Below are 9,355 nucleotides of genomic sequence, written 5' to 3'. Positions count from 1 at the left end.
AAAATTTCATTTACACGTTGGGTTCACTGATTGTTACTAGCATTTAAGAAACAATCATCATTAGCAGTTACTTTTAACTCGTGAGTTTTACACATATTAACATATCTCTGATATCTTTACATATTATAAATAGTATGTCTTAGAGAAATTAATTGCATTCAAATGTCAAGAAGTGTAGCAAACTATAATGAACATTTGGTAATCACTAGAAATGCCTAAATTTTAAAACATGACGTTTCACCTCTCTAAAAATGACTTTGTTGGAAAAGAGAGGTTGGTAGATTTCAGAAATCGAATTAACGAATCCAATATCCAATTAACGAATAATTCTGAAATCTAAATTTGCAGAAATTTCTAATTTCAACTAGTGGATTGATCAAATAAGTAAGTTTACAAAATTTTCCTTAATCGAATTCCTTTTTATTTCTCAAACCTAATAATAGGTTTGATAGCTATTATTAACCAATAAAAATAAAGCCAAACCAAAAATCAATCAATCTGAATCAAGACTTCATGTTGATCGCGTCTCATTCTCTTTCTGCCGCTCGTTTTCGATTTGGCCATTTGCATGCTGTCCACTGTTGAGCTGATTTTACTTCTTCAAAATTAATTTCTATTTCAAGAAAAAATTTTCTAATACTTACGAAACTGGTTTTATAGTGAAAGTCCCAGCTGGTATCAAATATTCTAAAGGCAGACTAACGAATTTGGAATTAGTAACGACAAATCTGCGGCAACCGGACATTTTATCAGAGGGCGTCCATGCAATATCACCAATGACGTCACAAGAGGTGTGGTTCCTACTGCCGCGAGTTTCAATTTCAGTCGCATTTTGTTTAATATTGGCAGCGAAAATGCGGCCAAGAGAATTTTTGCTCCTCGCGCTTCTTTTGAAGAGTAACAAATGCTATATGCTTTAGACTTGGAGTGTTTCATGTCTATCGTTTAATTGATTCAGTGTCCGTTTCTAAATCGTGATTCGAGATGATTTAAATCGAAAAGATTCTGTACCGGGTTAAGAATAAAGAAATGTCCTTTATTAATTAAAATATCCTTCAGATGTCAATAAAAATTATCTATAAACTCGAAGCATATTTAAAATAGAAGCACGAAAAATAAGATAGTTTTGTATATAGATAGTTTGATAGTTTGACAGATTTGATAGTTTTTTTTTTTTTTTTTTTTTTTTTTCAAGCTAATAAAACTAGATCTAGGTGGAATAACCCAGGAGTGGGAGCCTTCATGTAAGTAATTATATACACTTTGGGAACTAAGCAATAAATTATCATTTAATGCTATTATCATTTTGCATCATAATAGAAGAGGGCATCGTAAGACACTGAAGTAAGTGCTTCTCGAAAGTGAATTAACAAATAATAAAACGATTTATCCCTCACAATTAATTATGCGCACCATATGGGGACATATAAATTGAGTCCAACTTATAAAGATTAATATTAAAGCAGTATTTATCCACCTGCACAATAGAGAACCTTCCAAATACTTCGCTTTTCTACCTAAAGAAACATATAATATTCCTATGATTCCCATTCATAAAATAATCATTGACAGCTGGTAGGTTTAAAATATATATCTGGTAACCTTTAAAGAAATTTGACCAAATAAGAAAACAGCTTACAGGTTTTGCAGACAGCAAAAACTGAGAAATTTATAATTTCAGTTTTGTATCAAGTTTTGCCCTTCCTTTTGGGTTTTCTATTTGTTCATAGTAATTTTGTTAACAGGCATCGATTCGAAGAAGAATGCGTCTTAAAATAAAATGATGAAATATATTTATTCTGGAAAAATACTACCGAATTTTTATCTACCAGTTTCTTATTGCGCAAATGTGTTAAAAAATATTTAAATAGCCTAATTCGGAAGTTACATTTTATTCTTCATTGTAAATTTAAAAAAAAACCTGCTCTACCTATTATAGGTAAGGCGGTGGCTGTCGATAATATTGTATGTAACTGTTTCCTATACTTAAAATTCATACCTATATTTCTCAGTTTGTCGTCCGGCCCCAAAATGTTTCTACATATATACAAAGTTTTCATTTACTACACATTTACTGCATGGGAAAAAATCCTTCACTTAACCCATTAGCCGCTGGTTTTGCGTTGACGCAACGGTCAAAATAAATGCGTATATAAATATAACTACCTAAGATATTTTGTACCAGCAGATGATTTTGTGTAGGGAATATTATGAAGATTATTTGTGTAAAAAAATATTTGCCTTCAACAATTATTTTGTTTATAATAATTAATCTCATACTTTAAGCAAAATTTAAGCAAAACTTTCGACCGGGTATTTTTGCTGAAAATATCTAACGAAAGAATCGCCGTCTTTATGAGTGATCTATTTATAGTCAAGGTCACCGTTTATCAGAACATTACATCAGCCAGGTGATTATATTTGTATTGGAAAGAAAGGGAAAACAGGTGTTGCGTTGACGCAACGTCAGCAGGAAACGGGTAGTCAATCTCCTTTTTCACTCATTCCTTTGGATGTTCTTGTTCCTGTTCTGTTTGTTTAAAAATGCCTAGAACGAGGTCTCTTACATTAGAAGCCCTTCAAAGATTTTTTGATGAAGAAACAGATGATGATAATGTTAATAATGACCAGAATGAAACTGCTATTGTTGTTGTTCCCCCAGAAATTGCAGAGGCTAATGTCGAAGAAGAAAGGAATGGCAATTATTTTAAATAATGATAATGATATTTTACCAAATGATACTGCTGGGGAAGTTGAAATTCACGTAAGAAGTAAGTTTCAGCTTTCTAAAAGCAGTTATAGTCATACTAAAAAGTTTTAAAAGCAGAAGACTAAAATCTTGAAGTGGATAAAAAAGGAACTGTTAGTTATGTCTCAGGAAGAACATGAAGAAAGAAAGAGATAGAAGAGAAATTATAAAAGACAAAACACAAGGTAAAACTAGTGCAGAGATTTTCGATTTTCTTTTTGGTTTAGATATTTATTCTCTTCTTATTGAACAGACAAATATATACGCTCAGAAAAAAAAAAAAAAAAAAAACCCAGAATTTTTGCATCTGAAGCCTATATGAGAAGATTTATTGGAATATTATTGCTTACAGGATATCATTCTTTACCTCAAGAAAAATTTATTGGTCTTTTGATAAGGACATTTCTGTTCCTGTTGTACGGGAATCGATATCACGTTTGCAGTACAGGAATATGAAGCAGAATTTGCATTTGACGATAGTAAAATTGACAATACTGATAAATTATATGAGGTGAGACCGTATCTAAACATACTAAATATCACTACTTTTTACTACTGGAAATATAAAGTCTCTTTTAGATTTCAGCGCGAGAATGCATTATTCCTTTTGCAAACTCCTATTGAGAGTATAGAATCAGCCAGAAATAGATCAGCAAGAAGAAGACCTAGTAAATTGAGCATTCAAAAACCATTGCATGGAGATGGTAGACATTTTATCGTAAAGTCCGTTGATAACAAAAGACTTTGTAAAGAGTACCATAACCAGACTGTTTATAGATGCAAAGTATGTAATGTAGCTTTACATCATGATTGTAATGCTTGAATCTTTCAATTGAAATAATCTGTATTTGTAAAAGAAATACAATGTATATTTTAATATTAAATTAATTACAAGTAAAGTGATTTGTAGATTTATAAAACGTTATACAGCTAAAAAGTAATCCTGCGCTCCACTCAAAAGAAACATCACACGAGTACAATCCTACTCACTAAACATCCGTAGTCTTATTCCGCTGACGTTGCGCGAACGCAACACTCGCTTTTTCTACAGGTAAGAGCAATTTTTTAATTTTCAATTTAAATTTATGTTATAAATGCTTAATTTAATATTTGTTAGTATTTTCATGAGAAAAGAAACATTTCTTGTAGTTTTGGCGGTTAATGGGGTAATCTTTTCACGACATCCCAGACATACCTGTCCCGCAACCAACTGAGTGCTTCTGAAAATTGTCGTGTTCGCAGGAACAAGAATTCTAGCTAGAAGCCTGAAAATTTTACGCTTCCCTGAAGAATGCGCTATTAGGCTGTATCTAATTAATTACTCGGGAGAATTTATATGCAAATTGTATCCACTTCGTATGTTTGCGAACTTTTGTTGTTTTTTTTTCAGGAATCAAATTGTAATTTTCCAGGAAAGCCAGTTAGCAATTGTCACATTTAAAAATGTTCTATGAAATAAAATAAAGAGATAATCCATTAACATACAATAAATAAAGTGAATAGTTTTATTTTAATTTTTCACTCTATTTAGCACACCCATAATTCTAAAAATCACAGCTACACCTATTCAAGCTTGCGTTTGTGCGGAATATACACTTAAGAAACAATCAGCGTCCAGGTGCCGTAGGGTCCACACAACATGAAAGTTGATCAACTATCATTTGAATAACGATTCGCATTTGGTAATTATAATGCCGAAATTTGAAGGCAAATATAGCAAAATCTTAGAGGAATTCCACATTATATTTGAGAAAAAATAATAATAATCTACACCAGGGGGTTCTCAACCGGGGGTACGCAAGAGAAAAATGGAAGGTACGCAAAGAAGCAAAGAATTTTAAACTATTAAATTCAAAAATGAAACCCCAACATCCCGATTGAGTGTTTTCACTAACACTCGTAAATTTATGCGTCCTGAGCTTTGTTCATGGTCAAGAGTCGCTTACAGACCTTAGCAAGAGCTGAACGATCTGTCTGCATAGCAGTTTTCGTGATTCTTCCATGTTGTAAGTTTCACAAATATTCGTTTAGCCGTAGACATAGCAACATTTGACATAAATGATGTTTTTAGAAGGCTTGATAGATATGGATGCTATTTTTAATATGAAAGAAAATGAATTCCTATAAAAAAGATCTTAGTATATCATTAATTCTCTTAGTGTTTATGGATTTAATAGTACGCCAGCACTTTATAACGCCATTTCCGGGCTCATATCGCTTCATTTTCAATGATAATCATTTCTTACATCGGTTGTCTTGTCTCTAACAGTAGGTATTTCGTCCTCTTGTTGCTTTGTATTCCTTACTTTTCTACGCGATTTGAGAATATCGTCATCTGTTTTTGAAGATATCGTGATTTATTTAAATATTTGTGAAAAAATAATTAACAAACCCAGATTTTCAAAACAAAAAAATGGCTAGGATTGACTAAGCGGAAAATTGACGATTCACAGGGGGTGGATAACACTAAGAATATTGAAAAGTAAAGAAAAATTGTTTCTAGAAAATATAATGAAAGTTATTTATCATTTGGATTTACTTGGAATGGAGATAAAATGTACCCAGTAATGGATAATAGTTCACCTCAAACAGCACACTGAGGCTTGCTCAATGTGTTGTTTGAGGTGAAGTATTATCCAAAGTATGAACACATCGTTTCTTAAAAGCCATCTAAAATCTATGCATGCCAATGTAAAGGATAAATCTGAAGAATATTTTAAAAAGAAGTTATCAGCGTTCAAAACTAGTAGACGAGTAAAGAAAGATTTCGTTACTTCAAATGAAAAAGATTTGGAAGCAAGTTATCTAAATTAATCAAGGGATTGCCAAGACAGGGCAGGTTCACGCTATTTAAGAAAAAATTATATTACCAGCAGCTAAAGATATCGTTTTAACATTATTCATCGAAAAAGCGGCTAATGAACTTAATAATATTCCGTTATCAAATGATACAGTAAATCTTCGAATTTATAAAATGACAAATTCCATAAAAGAGACACTTATTCAAGAAATAAAACACAGTGAGTATTTCGCATTGCAATTGGATGAAAGTACTAATGTAACGAATTTTGTTCAATTATTCGTTTACATACGTTTAGAAGAAGATAAACGAATTGCTAAAGAGTATTAATTTTGTGAAGCTCTTCATGATAGAGCAAATGCAGGTGAAATTTTCAAAGTAATTTAATTTTTTCCCCCTAAATAACATGCTTCATGGGAAACAAAATTCGCAACCATACAATGTGGGTTCAGTTTACATATCATTTCTCGCGAATCACTAACGGAATGCAGCAAGGAGCGCATTCTCCTTGAGGTTGTAAAATAAATTTTCTTCAAGCGTTAAGCCGTAGAAGCTTTATTTCTGCGAAGGATGAGAAACTGCCCCGAGTACATAGTAGGCATACACAGCGTTCTGAACGATAATTTCCGAGCACTCGGGAATACATTAAATGGTGGATTCTTGTCATATATGTATTCAATCAGTTATGATTACTCTACGGAAGAATTTGGCTGAGACACTGGAGAATAGAAAACAGTTACATACAATGTATTCCAAAGCCATCGCTTAGCCGCAAAGCCACAAAAGCTTTTTGGTTGATGCTTGATACTTTGGTTGCATATTCTGGCTTGCAGGGGGAATAAATTCCGCTCTTACCAGAGCTTATCAGAGAATCCCACGAGGGGCCTCACACATAAGGGCTCATCAAGTGGGTCCACCACAAAGGTGTGTACCTTAAGATAAAATATAGTAAAAATAAGAAAAAAGTAAGACGCATTTGTCTCTGAAATCTCACTGGCGGATGAGAATCCTTAACCACGACTGATGGAAGCTTTGAGGTTTGCTTCGGAAATTCGAAGTTATCATTACGTGATTCACATGAGTCTTGTGCAGGCTACAGATTGGCTGGCTGGACGATGGCTGTGTTTGGCTTCTCCTAGGGTACCCGGCAGTTGCGTCGGTATTTCTTCCTGTGTTTTACACGGCTTGTTACCAACATAAATTAATTCCCGTGGTAGTGGGTTGGTTGGTTGGTTGGTTGGTAACGGAGGACGGGGACGCATGATGTCTAACAGAGGTAAACAGGCATGTGTCCCGCGCCCTCCACTAACCAGGAACAACTACCTGAGGCTTCAAGAGGCCGCCTCGGGAGCTTTTTAGGATGTTAACAAGAGCATTTACATGGCCAGACAAGGGCAGATTGCATTCGTTTTACCGTTTTGACATTTGTTTTTGCAATTTGCTATGGTAATTTTGCATATTCACAATAAAATTCAAATAAAAATACAAATTAAATATACAGATACAAAAATAGCTACAAAATAATAGGATTAAAATACAGGCTCATATGGGGAAAAATAAAAATAAAATAAAATAAATAAATAAATAAAAATAAAAAAATAAGTATTATGCATATACAGAAGAGGAAATGTTAAATACATTTGATTGTATATTATAAGTGTCTGTAATAGGGACTTATGTAAGTTTTAGGAGTAGACTTATGTGTCTGAGAATGTGGAACTGCATGCTGACTTAGTTAGTGTATCATGCCTTGAGAGTTTTGGTTAATGAGGAGAGCACAAATCTTGACCCATTCTCTTGAGCTTGTTAACAACTTTGCAAATTGTGTTTACTGCCGGTTTGTGCTTTATAAGGAAGCGGTGATAAGCTTCACTATTGTTGATGGGAAGAGGGAGGTGATTTCCTGCTGTCAGATGGCATTCAAAAACATAGTGGTCTGGGGAGCCTTCCGCTCCGCAGGCGCATATGTCCGTGGTTGTTATGCCATTCTATTGAAGTAGATCGGGAATGGGCCGTGTCCGGTGATATAAGCCGTAAGAGGAGCTATTGCAATGTTGCGTTCAGTGCTGACTTTCGGGAGGTAGCTGTATGTACGTCTTCTAGTTGTGCAGTGCGTCCAGTCTTCCTGCCAAAGATTTAGGCCTTGACCCCGTAATAGCCCTTTGAGGTAGGAAGGAGGGGCTGGGATTGTGATTTTTTTAGCTTCTGGATCAGTGGCTGCTTGCTTGGCCAGGTTATCAGCTGCTTCATTCCCCTCATTTTCTGCATGTGCCTTGATCCATGTTAAGGAGAGATGTTTCTGCGGGTTGCACTGTAAAAGTTTTTGTAATTTGATGATTAAGGGCGAGGTGTGGTTGTGATTATCTAGTGCTAGAAGTGTTGACATACTGGCAGTGAAAACTTTCGCCCGTTCTATATTATTATTGAAAATGTAATCTACCGCGGTTGAAATTGCCTGCACCTCCGCCTGGAACACACTGTTGTTTAAGTCGAGGCGTCCTTTCCATATATGGATGATTCTTCCTTTGTCATAGTGTGCAAAGGCGCTGCCTACTCCGTCTTCCTGCTTAGAGCCGTCGGTGTATATTTGCGTATCCCTTGAAACTCGCGTCTCCTTTTATTAGTTTAACAAAAGACTGAAATTTGAATGTCTTTTGCATCATCTTAGGTATTTATATATTTAGAATTTTTAATTTATTATAACGATCAATAGCATCCTATAAGAAATGTAATTATAGGTGAGGTTTACAAAGCGAATGTTTATGTAATTGTAAAGTGTTAACTAATGCTCAAATCTTGAACAAGATTCAGGATACAGAAGGTCGCACTAAAGCGTTTTTCCGCCATTGGAATCGTTCAAAGCCTAAATTAAAAACATTAATCATTCTAGTAGTAGACATTTGAACAAAAGACTATTATTGTCGCAATGTCAAGCGACCAGGAATTTCAAAATATGATTTCTATGGAGCTGAGACTTTCAACTTTCCTGGACGGAATTGAATTATCTAAGTTAGGGTGTTCCAGTGAAGACTTTTTTGCATTCATTCTCCTGCGATTTCAGATGCTCGGGCAAAATGTAAAATTTAAACTGTTTGTAAAGTATATTTGATGTCAAAAATGTATTAAAAAAGAAATTTCCAGATTTCCGATTTTTAAACTTATTACCATTTATGAAATTACGAGTTTATCCTTTTAATAAATATCGGTAATTTTACATACTCCTGTCTGATATTTTAAAGAACAGTTCTTAAAAGTTCAAATAATAACCTATACTATTGATTAAATATTTGCCCTTTTTTCCTTTGCTTATTGTAATTATTCAAATTTTGTTAAATTTAAATAATTGAATTATCGCCAGTTTTTATTGTGAGAATAAAAGATTAATAAAAAAGAAATTATTTAATAATTAAACTAAATATCTTCAACTTTAAAGGTTTCACGAAAAGCCAATATTTGGCTGGTTGTAAAATAGTGATGGACAAGACACGATTCTATTTTCAAGCTCTAGGATAATGGTTGTCAATCCTTAAAACGTAACAGACTACTATATATATAATATTTGGCAGACCACTGATATGAATTAAAAACCCCGCGAAATCAGACCTTAAAAACAACATATTAATACGCAAAAAAACAATGTTTAACTTTCCAATACATGTAATTCTAATTTTCATTTGTTAATATAGTTTTCGAAACATTTGGTGTTCAGCAGCATGCCTTTATGGAAATTTATGCTACGCCTAACTGATTATCAGTAACAACTGAAACACTTTTAACATCTCACTGATACACATATTTCTTTCACA

The sequence above is a fragment of the Stegodyphus dumicola genome, chromosome 11, assembly GCF_044657685.1.
Source record: "Stegodyphus dumicola isolate Sdum_Otavi_A_Nest chromosome 11, ASM4465768v1".
NCBI classification, from domain to species: Eukaryota; Metazoa; Arthropoda; class Arachnida; order Araneae; family Eresidae; genus Stegodyphus; species Stegodyphus dumicola.
Note: the sequence above shows the minus strand (reverse complement) of the source record.